Source organism: Phyllobates terribilis, unplaced genomic scaffold, assembly GCF_046119375.1.
Source record: "Phyllobates terribilis strain yellow unplaced genomic scaffold, ASM4611937v1 Scaffold_11__3_contigs__length_659146591, whole genome shotgun sequence".
NCBI lineage: Eukaryota > Metazoa > Chordata > Amphibia > Anura > Dendrobatidae > Phyllobates > Phyllobates terribilis.
In genome coordinates, this window is record NW_027362771.1 from 299,094,894 (window position 1) to 299,109,996 (window position 15,103).

Consider the following 15,103-nt stretch of genomic DNA (forward strand, 5'->3'; position numbering starts at 1 on the left):
GAGCATGATGATGATGACAGAAGTTAGCATCTGCTATGTTTTCTTTTAATGCAAGTGTAAGTGTGCAGCCTGCCACCCACCCACCCCCAGACTGCAATTCCATACTGCTAGCTTGCACTTGAAATGGGGCCTTTTAGTTTAGAGGAGGCCAAAGCTGGCCACTACCTCATGGCTGCTTCGGCAGCGAGGTATCCATACTCAGTCCCCAGCCGCCCATATTTGTCCTGGTGTGCCTTATACATAAGATTAAGCGCGTATACCAAAACATTACCTGTGCCCTCCCCAGTGCATTTAGTGGGAAGGAGAGCCTATTCCTCTGTAGTGTGTGCATGCCAAACCCCTGTTCATGGTACATGCGAAGATGCCTCCCACCTTGCACCTGTCGTTGCAGACTTGCAACTATCCCCATTCAAGTCCTTGTCCCAGGGCAGTGTTCAATTGTACCTCTCCCATTCCTTGCAATGCAAGCGCAAGTATGCAGCCTGCCACCCCCAGGCTGCAATACCATACTGCTTGCTTGCTTGCACTTTAAATTGGGCCTTTTAGGCATGTGGAGGCGGAATCTGGCCACCACGCCATGGCTGTGTCGGCGGCCTGGTATCCATACTCAGTCCCCAGCCACCTGGTGGCCGGGTGTCCCCGCTTGCTCCCCAGCCTTCAGGGGGTGGCCGGGTGTCCATACTCGGTCCCCAGCCACCCCTATTTGTCCCGGTAACCTTTCCCACACTTTTCTTAGCCTGGCCGGTGGGCCCTGGCTTCTCCATCAGGGGAGTTGAGAGTGCCAAGGTGAGGAGCATGATGAGGATGATAGAAGTTAGCATCTGCTTTGTTTTGTTGCAATGCAAGCGCATGTATGTAGTAGCGGCTAGGCCTGAGGTGGTCAGCGTTTTGGCGCATATCCTACCTCCTCCGAGGATTGCTGGATGTTTTCCTGCTACTATCCAAGTTCTATGACTCCCGTTAAAACAAAGCTTCAGGTGATAAATGATGGATGAGGTAGTGGCAAAGGAGAAAGAGCAGGAGGAACAGGGACCATTCACATCAATATCAGGCCAGTCAACCAGATATGTCTTGTAGGATATGTCTCTGTAACAAAAGGAGCGGTTCGGCTACAGAGTTATAGGGCATACAGTGAGTGCAATGCCTACCAAAAATTTCGAGCCACTCCAATGCCCCTTGGAAATGACATGGAGGTCAGAGGGCGTTAACTAAACCTTTTTTTCCATTTATAGCAACTGAGTCTCCCGTGCACTGTTGGCCTAAGCAGTGAATGGAAGGCTTTCCAAAAATTATGAGGAACTGCAATGCCCCTTACAAGAGCCATGTGTGGCACCCCAGGGGTCTGGTCACCACAGTAATAGAGATATTACGTCGGAGAGCAAGTGGGAGGTTTCCTGGTCAGGATCCCTTAAACATGCAACATCCTCCTGCCCCAATCCTGGGAGGGGAGAATTCTGCCCTTATAAACTGGATCTGGGGCGGGGTTGAGTGAGTCAGAGAACAGTCAGAGTCAGAGTGAGAGCAAGGGAAAGTAACAGCAAGGAGCTCTGTAGGAGCTAGGAGCTAAAGACCAGGGGCTGGAAGCTGAGCAGAGCTCGCCCTGGCAGAAGACAATAGTAACCGAACACAGGAGTCCGAAGCTGTGAGGACTTATATATCCAGCAGCAGAAACCAGCCGGCAGGGGATTTCAGGTCCTCTGACCATAGAAGCCCGGAGGCTCAGTCACAAGCAAGGGACCTGTTAGAACTCTCCTGTTAGTTTTTTTTTAGTTTGCTGGTCACATGACCATTTTTGCCTATTTAATCCGGCTCCGCCCTCCTGGTCTTGCTGGACTTCATTGTATTTACTACTCTTGAGCTAGCTTGGTGCTCTGTTGCCGTTCTCTGTTAGTTTTGCTAGGTCTTCTGACCTCTATGCTTTTTGTTGTGTGTTTGTCTTTGACTGCTACTATTTCTGCTAGGAGGTGTCCAACTTATCCCAGTCCCTAGTTCTTGTAGGGATCCCTCCCTCACATCTATAGGTCTTCGTTCAGACTAGCCGAGGACTTTAGCGGGTCTGATCGCAGGATCAGGTTCCCCGTTACATCGTAGGGATCTAGTTTAGTTCTATTGTAGGGACAGTTCTCCTGTCTTTCCTTAGTCCCTGTAGCAGATCATAACAGTAAGTCCAGCCCTAAAAGAAAAAAAAAAATTTTCTCTAAGGAAAGACCTCCAGTTTTCCATCATGGTCTCGGTTCAAGATTTGGCTCAACGCTTGCAGGGACTCTCTCTGGAGGTGGCCAAGCTCCAACAACACGTGAGTAGCTGTTCTGGAGCACATTTTGTGGAACCAAAGGTACGTCTGCCTAATTTATTTTTTGGCGAACAACAAGATTTTTTTTCTTTTAAAAATGCTTGTTTATTGTATTTTCGTTTGAGACCCGGATCCTCTGGTGATGAATCACAGCGCATAGGGTTCATAATGTCACTTTTGCGCAAAGATCCTCAGGGATGGGCCTTCTCTCTCCAACCTAGTGATCCATGCTTTAGATCAGTGGATAGTTTTTTTTCTGCTTTGGGTTTGTTGTATGATGATCCTGATCGTGCCTCATCTGCTGAGTCTGAATTGAGACGTTTGAGGCAGGGATCAAGTAATGTGGAAAAATATTGTTCTCACTTCCGTCGGTGGTCTGCCCAGGTGGGGTGGAACGATTCAGCTTTGAAAAGCTTGTTTCTTGCAGGGCTAGGTGAAAGGGTTAAGGATTTACTGATTGCTTATCCCACACCTGGAAACTTGCAGGAGGCTATGCAATTAGCTATACGGGTGGACAGGAGACTGCGTGCAAGGGTTAATGAGAGCAAATCCTCTGCTATGTCAGCTCCGAGTCTTGAGAGGGTCTGTGCTGACAATGGAGAGCCGATGGAGATTGGGGCGATGCCACCCCGCTCTCAGGAAAAAGATCGCAGGCTTTCTGAAGGCTTGTGCTTCTATTGCGGAAATTCTGGTCATTTTATTAAGAACTGTGTGCTTCGTTTGAAGAAAGAAAAAAAAATGGTCAGTTATGCACGTATTGCCTGTTTAAATTCTAAGGGAGTATTCCTATCTGCCACTACTGCTGCTCAGGATGAATTAATTGAATTTCGGGTATTTGTGGATTGTGGTTCTACGCTGAATGTGATTGATGGGGGATTCTTGGAAAAACTTAGATTAGAACCTAAAACTTTGTCATCCCCTATTGCTGTGGTTTCTGTTGATGACTCTCCCTTGAAGAGTGTTACTCATAAGGTCTGTGAATTTCCCCTCACTATTAATGGTATTCACCAAGAAAATTTGGATTTGGTGGTATTGGATAATTTGCCTTCTCCAGTAATATTGGGGTTACCCTGGTTAAAATTGCACAATCCTGTACTGGATTGGTCTACCAATGAAATTAAGTCCTGGAGCCCTAAGTGTTATGACAAGTGTTGTAACGGACGTATTGCTGCTGTGGATAAAGGGGAATTGCCTGTACCTATTCAGGATTTTTGGAGAGTTTTTTCTGAGGAGGAGTCACAAATTTTGCCTCCCCATAGAGACTATGATTGTACCATTGAATTTGTCCCTGGAGCGACTCTTCCTAAAAGTCGTTTATTTAATCTTACTATTCCTGAGAGAAAGGCTTTGGAGGAATACATACAGACAAGCTTGGCCGCCGGTCACGTTAGGCCTTCCAAGTCTCCTGTGTCTGTTGGATTTTTTTTTGTAAAAAAAAAAGATGGCGGTTTACGTCCTTGTCTGGACTTTCGTGAGATTAATAAAATTACTGTACGCAATCCTTACCCACTGCCATTGATTCCTGATTTATTTAACCAGTTAGTGGGGGCCAAGTGGTTCTCTAAAATTGATCTCCGGGGGGCATACAATTTGTTGCGCATGAAGGAGGGTGATGAATGGAAGACTGCTTTTAACACTCCTGTGGGTCATTTTGAGAATCTGGTTATGCCTTTTGGTCTTACCAATGCTCCAGCATTTTTTCAGAATCTTATTAATGACATCCTTAGACCTTTAAACGGCAAAAATGTGGTTGTGTATTTGGATGACATTCTGATTTATTCGCCTGATCTGGAGTCTCATTGGCGGAGCGTACGTGAGGTATTACAGTTATTAATGGGCAATTCGCTTTTTGCTAAGCTGGAGAAATGTGAGTTCGCTGTACAGAGAATTAGTTTTTTGGGCTACATTATCTCCAGTGAAGGTTTTCAGATGGACCCGGTTAAAGTTCAAGCTGTGAAGGAATGGCCTAGGCCTATTGGTTTGAAATCGATACAGAGGTTTTTGGGTTTCGCCAATTATTACAGAAAATTCATAAAATTTTTTTCTATTATTGTCAAACCGCTGACCGATCTCACCAGGAAAGGTGCTAATGCGGTTCAGTGGACTTCTGAGGCCATTGAAGCTTTTGTGTTTCTAAAGGAGAGGTTCACCTCTGCTCCCATCCTTATGCAGCCTGATGTGACTAAGCCGTTTTTGGTTGAGGTTGATGCTTCTTCGGTGGGGGTCGGTGCGGTGTTGTCTCAGGAAAACAAGGATGGAGTACATCCCTGTGCCTTTTTTTCAAAAAAATTTTCTGAGACTGAACTTAATTACGATATTGGTAATCGGGAATTGCTGGCGATTAAACTCGCATTTGAACACTGGCGTCACCTCTTGGAAGGTGCTGAATTTCCCATTCAGGTTTTCACTGATCATAAAAATCTGATCTATCTTGATGCTGCCAAGCGCTTGAATGCCCGTCAGGCTAGGTGGGCACTTTTTTTCTCGCGGTTTAATTTTTCCGTTACTTACATCCCGGGTACCAAGAATGTTAAAGCGGATGCGTTGTCTCGCAGCTTTTCTCCCATGGTCGGTGTTGAGGAGGAAGAGGAGAGCATTTTACAAGAAGGTGTTGTGATTGCTGCTTTGGACTCCGTTTTGGAGGATGAGATTCTTAAAGCTCAGGAGAATGCCCCATCTAACACTCCCCATGGGAGGTTGTTTGTGCCTAGGACCTTTAGGAGAGATTTGTTTGTTGAGTGTCATGAGTCTCGGTTGGCTGGTCATCCAGAAATTTCTGAGACCAAGAGACTTGTGGGTCGCAGTTTTTGGTGGCCTGGATGGCAGAAGGAAGTCATTAAGTGGGTGCGCCAATGTACTGTGTGTGCTAGATCCAAGTCTTCGCATGCTCCTGCTGCGGGGTTGCTTTGCCCTCTGGAGGTTCCTAGTGCACCTTGGACACATCTGGCTATGGACTTTATTACTGACCTTCCCCCCTCTGAAGGTTTCACGGTCATCTGGGTGGTCGTGGACCGTTTTAGCAAGATGTGTCACTTGGTTCCCTTCATCAAACTGCCTTGCGCTAAGACACTCGCTAAGGCCTTTGTCAAGGAAATTGTCAGACTACATGGTGTTCCTACTGACATTGTTTCTGATAGGGGACCTCAGTTCGTGGCTCGTTTTTGGCGTGCCTTTTGTGACAGGTTGGGAGTTCATTTGTCGTTTTCATCTGGATATCATCCTGAGTCTAATGGCCAGACAGAAAGGAAGAACCAGGATGTTGAGCAGTTCTTGCGTTGTTTTGTGGCAGACAATCAAGAGGGGTGGTCTGAGTTTCTGCCACTTGCTGAATTTGCTCTTAACAACCATACATCCTCTTCTGCTGGGTGTTCGCCTTTTTTTTGTTGTTCTGGGAGACATCCGTCTTTTGGGTCATTCTCCAAATTGGTTTCGGCTGTGCCTGAGGAGGAGAGTTTTTCCGGTGATTTGGAGAGAGTTTGGACGGATGTGCGTGGTAATCTTCAGGAGGCTAACAAAAAATCTAAGAGGTACTTTGATAGGAAACGGCAAGAGGTTTTGTTTGCTGTTGGTGACATGGTTTGGTTGTCCTCTAAGAATCTGCGATTGAGGATTCCTTCTAAAAAATTGGGTCCCAAGTTCGTAGGGCCCTTTAAGGTGCTTCAGATAGTTAACCAATCTGCTGTTAGGTTGGAGGTTCCTACGTCCTGGAAGATTAACCCGGTGTTTCATGTTTCTCTGTTGAAAAAAGCTGATGTGTCTGATGGTGACGCCTCTACCAACTGTTCCTCCGGTGGTGGAGGACGGGGAATATGAAATTTCCCGCATCCTAAATTCTAGACGGTATAGAGGGAGTTTGCAGTATCTCGCCGCTTGGAAGGGTTTCGGACCTGAGGATAACTCATGGGTGAGGGCGGATGATGTTTCTGCTTCCAGACTTGTCAGAGCGTTTCACAGGCGGTTTCCTGGTAAGCCTGGGCCTAGGGGATCCGGAGGATCCTCTTAGAAGAGGGGGTACTGTTAGAACTCTCCTGTTAGTTTTTTTTTAGTTTGCTGGTCACATGACCATTTTTGCCTATTTAATCCGGCTCCGCCCTCCTGGTCTTGCTGGACTTCATTGTATTTACTACTCTTGAGCTAGCTTGGTGCTCTGTTGCCGTTCTCTGTTAGTTTTGCTAGGTCTTCTGACCTCTATGCTTTTTGTTGTGTGTTTGTCTTTGACTGCTACTATTTCTGCTAGGAGGTGTCCAACTTATCCCAGTCCCTAGTTCTTGTAGGGATCCCTCCCTCACATCTATAGGTCTTCGTTCAGACTAGCCGAGGACTTTAGCGGGTCTGATCGCAGAATCAGGTTCCCCGTTACATCGTAGGGATCTAGTTTAGTTCTATTGTAGGGACAGTTCTCCTGTCTTTCCTTAGTCCCTGTAGCAGATCATAACAGGACCAGCACCGCCGTCGTGCAGCGGAGGCTAGCAGAAGGCCCCAAGTCACCAGCCATATGGGTGAGCACTACACGGTACACTCAGGGACGTGGGCTACTTCTACCCGCTTACAGCAAGGTAGCCAGGAAGAGTGCAGACAGACGGGGAGGCCTACAACTCCACCTGGCCAGGGGAACTCCTGCTTGCTCACAGACTGACCAGGCCTCTTATGCTAGCCAGTACTCCCGGGAGGGTCTACCTTATAATCATCAGTAAAGACCCTGAACTTCACTGCAAAGACTCTGAGTCATTCCTGCTGCGCTCGTGCACCATCACCCCCATCATCCACACTCACTGCCCTGAGGCTATACTCCTCCCGAGGGGAGTTATCCCATTCTATGCTGCGCACACAACACCAGCCTCAGCGGTCTGCCTCGCAGCGGTGGTACTCCCTGACCGCAATCCACAGGTGGCGTAGTCGGACAATTAACCTCAAAACCTAAGAAAGACTGCCACTGGTTTGACCAGCCTGAGCCACGGGACCGGGTCACTGCCACGGAGACTGCAGACCCCAGAGACCCGGCACCGGGTATCCCACACACGTGTACACACGGCCCAGGGGGCGCGTCACATGCAGTACAGCATATTACAAACATAAGTCCCATTATTGGGGAGTGGGTGTCCCATGGTATTTGCTTATGCTTTCCAAGCAAAAGCTGCCAAAAATTTGGACGGAGCAACTTGCAATGCCCCTTACAAGAGCCATGCAGTACAGCATATTACAAACATAAGTCCCATTATTGGGGAGTGGGTGTCCCATAGTATTTGCTTATGCTTTCCCAGCAAAAGCTGCCAAAAATTAGGACGGAGCAACTTGCAATGCCCCTTACAAGAGCCATGCAGTACAGCATATTACAAACATAAGTCCCATTATTGGGGAGTGGGTGTCCCATAGTATTTGCTTATGCTTTCCCAGCAAAAATTGCCAAAAATTAGGACGGAGCAACTTGCAATGCCCCTTACAAGAGCCATGCAGTACAGCATATTACAAACATAAGTCCCATTATTGGGGAGTGGGTGTCCCATGGTATTTGCTTATGCTTTCCCAGCAAAAGCTGCCAAAAATTAGGACGGAGCAACTTGCAATGCCCCTTACAAGAGCCATGCAGTACAGCATATTACAAACATAAGTCCCATTATTGGGGAGTGGGTGTCCCATAGTATTTGCTTATGCTTTCCCAGCAAAAGCTGCCAAAAATTAGGACGGAGCAACTTGCAATGCCCCTTACAAGAGCCATGCAGTACAGCATATTACAAACATAAGTCCCATTATTGGGGAGTGGGTGTCCCATAGTATTTGCTTATGCTTTCCCAGCAAAAGCTGCCAAAAATTAGGACGGAGCAACTTGCAATTCCCCTTACAAGATTCATGCAGTACAGCATATTACAAACATAAGACCCATTATTGGGGAGCGGGTGTCCCATAGTATTTGCTTATGCTTTCCCAGCAAAAGCTGCCAAAAATTAGGACGTAGCAACTTGCAATGCCCCTTACAAGAGCCATGCAGTACAGCATATTACAAACATAAGTCCCATTATTGGGGAGTGGGTGTCCCATAGTATTTGCTTATGCTTTCCCAGCAAAAGCTGCCAAAAATTAGGACGGAGCAACTTGCAATGCCCCTTACAAGAGCCATGCAGTACAGCATATTACAAACATAAGTCCCATTATTGGGGAGTGGGTGTCCCATAGTATTTGCTTATGCTTTCCCAGCAAAAGCTGCCAAAAATTAGGACGGAGCAACTTGCAATGCCCCTTACAAGAGCCATGCAGTACAGCATATTACAAACATAAGTTCCATTATTGGGGAGTGGGTGTCCCATAGTATTTGCTTATGCCTTGCAAGCAAAAACTGCCAAAAATAAGGACGGAGGAACTTGCAATGCTGGCAACCTGGTGGTATAGTGGTGGTGGAGGCTGAGGATAAGGAGAAGAAGATTAAACAGCCGAAATGAGGAAATAACAAAGTGGATTTGACTTTATGTGCGCTTATCAGTTATAATTACCCCAGCGGCACTAAAAACACGCTCCGATAACACGCTAGCGGCATGGCTGGCCAGGACCTCCAAGGCGTATAGAGCGAGTTCATTCCAAATGTCCAGCTTGGATACCCAATAATTAAAAGGCACAGAGGAATCACAGAGGACGCTGGTACGATCGGCAAGGTAGTCCCTCACCATCTTTTGAAACTTTCCACTCCTTGTGAGAGTACCCCGCACCTCAGGGCCTGTAAGCTGGGCGGGTGTCAGAAAACTGTCCCAGAACGTTGCCAGAACGTTGACAGTGTTCCCCTGCCTCTGCTGGATTGGAGTTGCATCTCTCTCGCCTGTACGCCTTGGTTGGGCAACGAACTGTGACCTCTGCCGCTAGCGTGTTCAGATGGGAATTTTTTTAAGAGTTCTGCAGCAAGGGCCTTCAGGTATTGCCCCATTTTTGTAGACCTCTCCACCTCAGGAATAAGAGAGTGAAAGTTCTCCTTGTAGCGGGGGTCTACAAGTGTCACCAACCAGTAATGACTGTCACCCAACATTTTGACAACGCAAGGGTCACGGTTAAGGCAGCGTAACATAAAGTCAGCCATGCGTGCCAGACTGGTAACGGGCAAGATTTCCGTGTCCTCACCAAGATGACTACTGACCATGCTCTCCTCCTCCTCCTCCTCTTCCTCCTCCCCCCTGTCCTCAGGCCACCCACGCTGAACCGACGGTATGACACTTGTACAGGTACTACCGTCTACAACGCATGATAGCAGCTCCTGTTCTTCCTCCTCCTCCTCTCCCTCATTGTCCCCCAATGCATGTTGGGATGAAATGAGGCTGGACTGTGAGTAATCGCCCGCTACGGCTTCTTAATCCATCTCATCATACTCTGGCTGCAATGCCTCCTCTTTAATTCTCTGCAGAGAGCGTTGCAAAAGACAGACAAGTGGGATGCTGACACTAATGATGGCGTCATCGCCACTCACCATCTTGGTGGCCTCCTCAAAGTTTGTCAGGATGGTACATATGTCAGACATCCAGGTCCACTCCTGAGGTCTTATGTGTGGAGTCTGACCTGAATATCGACCGCCTTGTTGCAGCTGGTACTCCACAACTGCTCTCTTCTGCTCACAAATCCTTTGCAACATGTGGAGGGTAGAGTTCCAATGTGTGGGGACATCACACACCAGTCGGTGTGCCGGAAGCTGCAAACGCTGCTGCAACACAGCAAGGGCGGCGGAAGCTGTAGCCGACTTGCGAAAATGAGCTGACAGGCGGCGTACTTTCACGAGCAGATCTGGCAACTCGGGTACGATTTAAGAAACTGCTGAACCACGAGGTTAAGCACATGAGCCAGGCATGGTACGTGTGTGATCTCATCTCGCCTCAGAGCCGCCACCAGGTTACGGCCATTGTCACACACGACCATGCCGGGATGTAGGTTCAGCGGTCTCAGCCACAGATCTGCCTGCTCTTTCACAGCTGTCCACAACTCACAAGCAGTGTGAGGTTTATCACCTAAGCTTATGAGTTTCAGCACAGCCTGTTGCCGCTTGGCGGAGGCTGTACTGCAATGCTCCCAGCTTGTAACTGATGTGGTGATATCTGAGATGGAGGCTGAACATGAGGAGGAGGAGGAGGAGGAGAATGCGCAGGAGCTGTACACTGTGGGGGCAACTCTGACTGACATAGGGCCCACAATCCTCGGTGTGGGGAGGATGTGTTCCGTCCCAAGGTCCGACTGGGTCCCGGCTTCCACTATGTTTACCCAGTGTGCCGTCAGAGAGATGTACCGTCCCTGGCCACAAGCACTTGTCCACGTGTCCGTTGTCAGGTGGACTCTCCCAGTAACTGCGTTGTTGAGGGCACGGCAGATGCTTTGGGACACGTGCTTGTGTAGTGCGGGGATGGCACACCGGGCAAAATAGTGTCGGCTGGGGACCGAGTACCGAGGGACGGCCACTGCCATAAGATTGCGGAAGGATTCTGTCTCCACCAGCCTAAAAGGCAGCATTTCCAATGCAAGCAGTCGTGAAATGTGCGAATTTAGGACTGTGGACTGTGGGGCGTTAGCTGCGAATTTCCGCTTTCGTTCAAAGGTCTGGGATATGGACAATTGAACGCTGCGGTGGGATGTGGACATGGACGTTGATGCTGTTTCTTGAGAAACTGCCACAACAAGTGAAGACTGAGAGGAGGGGGCATCTTTACATGCAGTATGGACAGGGGATTGCCTTGCACACACAACAGGGGGTTTTATTGCACGCACAACAGTGGAAGAAGCAGTGGTGACACCCGCTGACACTGGTCGTGGACCCTGGGTTTCGCCCCACAAAGCCGGGTGCTTTGCTGCCATGTGCCTGATCATGCTGGTGGTGGTCAGGCTGGTAGTTTTGTCACCCCTGCTGATGCTGGCATGGCAGGTGGAACATATGGCCTTTTTGGGGTTATCAGCAGAGTCTTTAAAAAAATTCCAGACTCTGGAAGACCTACTGCTTGTACTGGCAACGTCCCTCGTGTTGGTGTTACAGGGAACGGTTGCCTGCCTTCTGTCTGCGGCCACCACACTGCTTCTTCCTGCCTGTTGGGGTACTCTGCCTCCCTCCCCCTGTGTGCTGCTGGCCTCACTCTGTATGTCCTCCTTCCACGTTGGGTCAGTTACTAGATCATCCACCACCTCCTCCTCTTCCACTTGCACACCACGATCCTCCTCCTCACTTCCTGGCAATTGTGTCTAGTCATCGTCCACCTCTTGTGACAGATTGCCAACGTCGACTTTCTGTGGCCGTGGCTGTTCAAATATTTGGGCATCGCAAAATGGGATCTCCTCTTCCACCACTTCAAGCGTATCAGGCGAGGGGCCCAAATATGGAAATAGACCAGTGAACAGCTCTTCAGAGTGTCCAAGTGTGGGATCACTTGCTGTCTGACGACACTCGGCATGGTGGGAGGAAGGAGCATCAGGGTGAGGAGGAGTATGCGGTCGAGACTCACGGCTACTAAGAGTTGACCGTGTGGAAGACAGACCGGAGGTGGTGGTGCCCAGGTAACTGGAAGTATTATCTGCTATCCAATTAATAACCTGTTCACACTGATCAGTTCTCAATACTGGTGTTGTTCTGTGCTTCCCTAGTAATTCGGTCAAGAAGTGGGAGCGAGAAGATGTGGCTGTTGGTTGTGGCACATTTTCACCTTGGCCACGGCCCCGTCCTCTGCACGAGCCATCACCAGAACGTCCACTTCCACGTCCATTGCCGCGCGCCTTGCCCATTGAAAATGAAGTTAAATAGCTTACACTTGCACTATCAATGGAAAAAGGGTAATAAAGAGTAGATTAGAACCGTGGAAGAGGAAAACCACAGTTATTGTTTACTGGGGTATATCACACTTTTTTAAATAGAGATATTTGCGGCTGAACAGTGAGCGACACACTCAAACTGCTTTTGTTTTAAATACCAAAGGCCCAAAACTGGATAGTACAGCGATTTGACCCGTGGAACTGCAAAACCACACTGGGATGTCGGGCCTACACAAGACTATTTTCAACAGATATATTTTTGTGTCCCAACAGTCAGGAGACACTACTGGTTTTCTTTACGGAAAAAACTACCAAAAGCTGAATAATAGAGATTTTTTACCGTGGGATGGCAAAACCACAGTTATTGTTTACTGGGGTATACCACACTTTTTTAAATAGAGATATTTGCGGCTGAACAGTGAGCGACACACTCAAACTGCTTTTTTTTAGATACCAAAGGCCCAAAACTGGATAGTACAGCGATTTGACCCGTGGAACTGCGAAACCACACTGGGATGTCGGGCCTACACAAGACTATTTTCAACAGATATATTTTTGTGTCACAACAGTCAGGAGACACTACTGGTTTTCTTTATGGAAAAAACTACCAAAAGCTGAATAATAGAGATTTTTTACCATGGGATGGCAAAACCACAGTTATTGTTTACTGGGGTATACCACACTTTTTTAAATAGAGATATTTGCGGCTGAACAGTGAGCGACACACTCAAACTGCTTTTTTTTTAGATACCAAAGGCCCAAAACTGGATAGTACAGCGATTTGACCCGTGGAACTGCGAAACCACACTGGGATGTCGGTCCTACACAAGACTATTTTCAACAGATATATTTTTGTGTCACAACAGTCAGGAGACACTACTGGTTTTCTTTACGGAAAAAACTACCAAAAGCTGAGTAATAGAGATTTTTTACCGTGGGATGGCAAAACCACAGTTATTGTTTACTGGGGTATACCACACTTTTTTAAATAGAGATATTTGCAGCTGAACAGTGAGCGACACACTGAAACTGCTTTTTTTTTACATACCAAAGGCCCAAAACTGGATAGTACAGCGATTTGACCTGTGGAACTGCGAAACCACACTGGGATGTCGGGCCTACACAAGACTATTTTCAACAGATATATTTTTGTGTCACAACAGTCAGGAGACACTACTGGTTTTCTTTACGGAAAAAACTACCAAAAGCTGAATAATAGAGATTTTTTACCGTGGGATGGCAAAACCACAGTTATTGTTTACTGGGGTATACCACACTTTTTTAAATAGAGATATTTGCGGCTGAACAGTGAGCGACACACTCAAACTGGTTTTTTTTTTAGATACAAATGGCCCAAAATGGATAATACAGAGGTTTGAACCGTGGAAGTGCAAAACAACACTTCTGTTTCTCTAGCTTACACCAGACTATTTTCAACAGTTATATTTGTGTCTGAAAAATCAGAGACATGCTTTTTTTGTGGGGGGGACACACCAAAAGGTTAATAAGATGAGTATTTGTACAGTGTGAAGGAGGAAAAAAAAAGGAGGATTTAGATGAAAAAAAAAGGATTTTTCCTGTCCCCCGACACCTGGTGCTAAGTCCAGCAATTTCAGCAACAGGAGCACACAGGACTGTAATGCAGCGTTTGCTGGTATAACCACTGTTTCTCCTATACAGCCTGCCTGCTTGGTATCTGGGATGGATATTAGTCCTGAAAAGGACTGTTTGTTTGTTCTGGCAGCCTTTACAGACCCTACACTAACTATTTTGCAGTTTATATCTCTCTCTAAATCAGCAGCGCTGTCCCTACACTGTCTAATCCGGAGCGACTGCGTCCAAGATGGTGGCGCCCCGTTTTAAATACTCGAGGTGACGCTGTGCCGCCAGCCAATCACTGTAATGCCCACAACCAACATGGCTGCAGCATTACAGTGACTGGCTGGCAATCCCTGCATGTTCATTGGCTCTGTAAAGAGCGCCAAACATGCAGAGCGGAGACCCAAGCTCCCGCCCGAGTAACCCGGAAATGCTCGGTGCTCGCCGAACATCCCGAGTAGCGTGATGCTCGGGCGAGTACCGAGCAGTGTCGAGCATGTTCGCTCAACACTACTCACTGTCTGACTGTAATGACCATTATACAACCTAACTACAACTTAGCTCTAAGTGACAAAGTGTGTCTATGTGCCTATGTGTCACCTTATTTACTACTCTATTCCTATTAAAGGGAATCTGTCCGCAGGTTTTTACTATGTAATATAAGGGCAGCATGAAGTAGGGGTAATGATTTCCTATTAGGCTGTGTGTTGTAATTTCAATACAAAAAGTATTTTATCAACAGAAGATTATCACTGCCCAGACTACAGCTCACATGCCTCCTGGTCCAATCACACCACCAGCATTGATTAGCATCTTTCTATCAATACATGTACAATGTACATGTGTGGACAGGGTTAGCTTTCTGAGCACTTCTGCATATATGTCAGAGAAAACTCTTATTATATTCCCAGTAATTTATGCTCAGTACAAGTTTCCGATGTACCGTATTTTTTGTACCATAAGACGCACTTTTTTTCCCCAATATTTGGGAGGAAATTGGGGGGGTGCGTCTTAACGTCCGAACGTTACTTGCGGTGGTGGTGAAGTGGGATCGCAGGGCCCTCCAGGAACGCGGTGGTGGTAGCGGCACCGGCGTTAGTGGCTGCAGAGGTGAGGCAGAGCGGCTGGAGCTGGGGCCGGTGTCGGGCTGTGAGCAGCGTCGGGCGGTGAAGCAGTGTGGCCTGCGCAGGTCTCTGGTGTGCGCGGCCATCTTCCTAGAGCTGTGATCTACAGGAAAATGGCCGTCCGAGCCGGCACATGCACAGACCTGTAGTTCCGGCGGCTCACAGCTGGCACCAGCCGCAGCCCGGTACAGACCCCAGTCCGAGGCCCCGGCCTCAGCCTGGTACAGGCCCCAGCCCGAGGCCCCAGCCAGAAGCCTCAGCCCCAGCCGGAGGCCTCGGCCCCAGCCCCAAGCCAGAGGCCTCAGCCCCAGTCACAGACCCCAGCACAGGA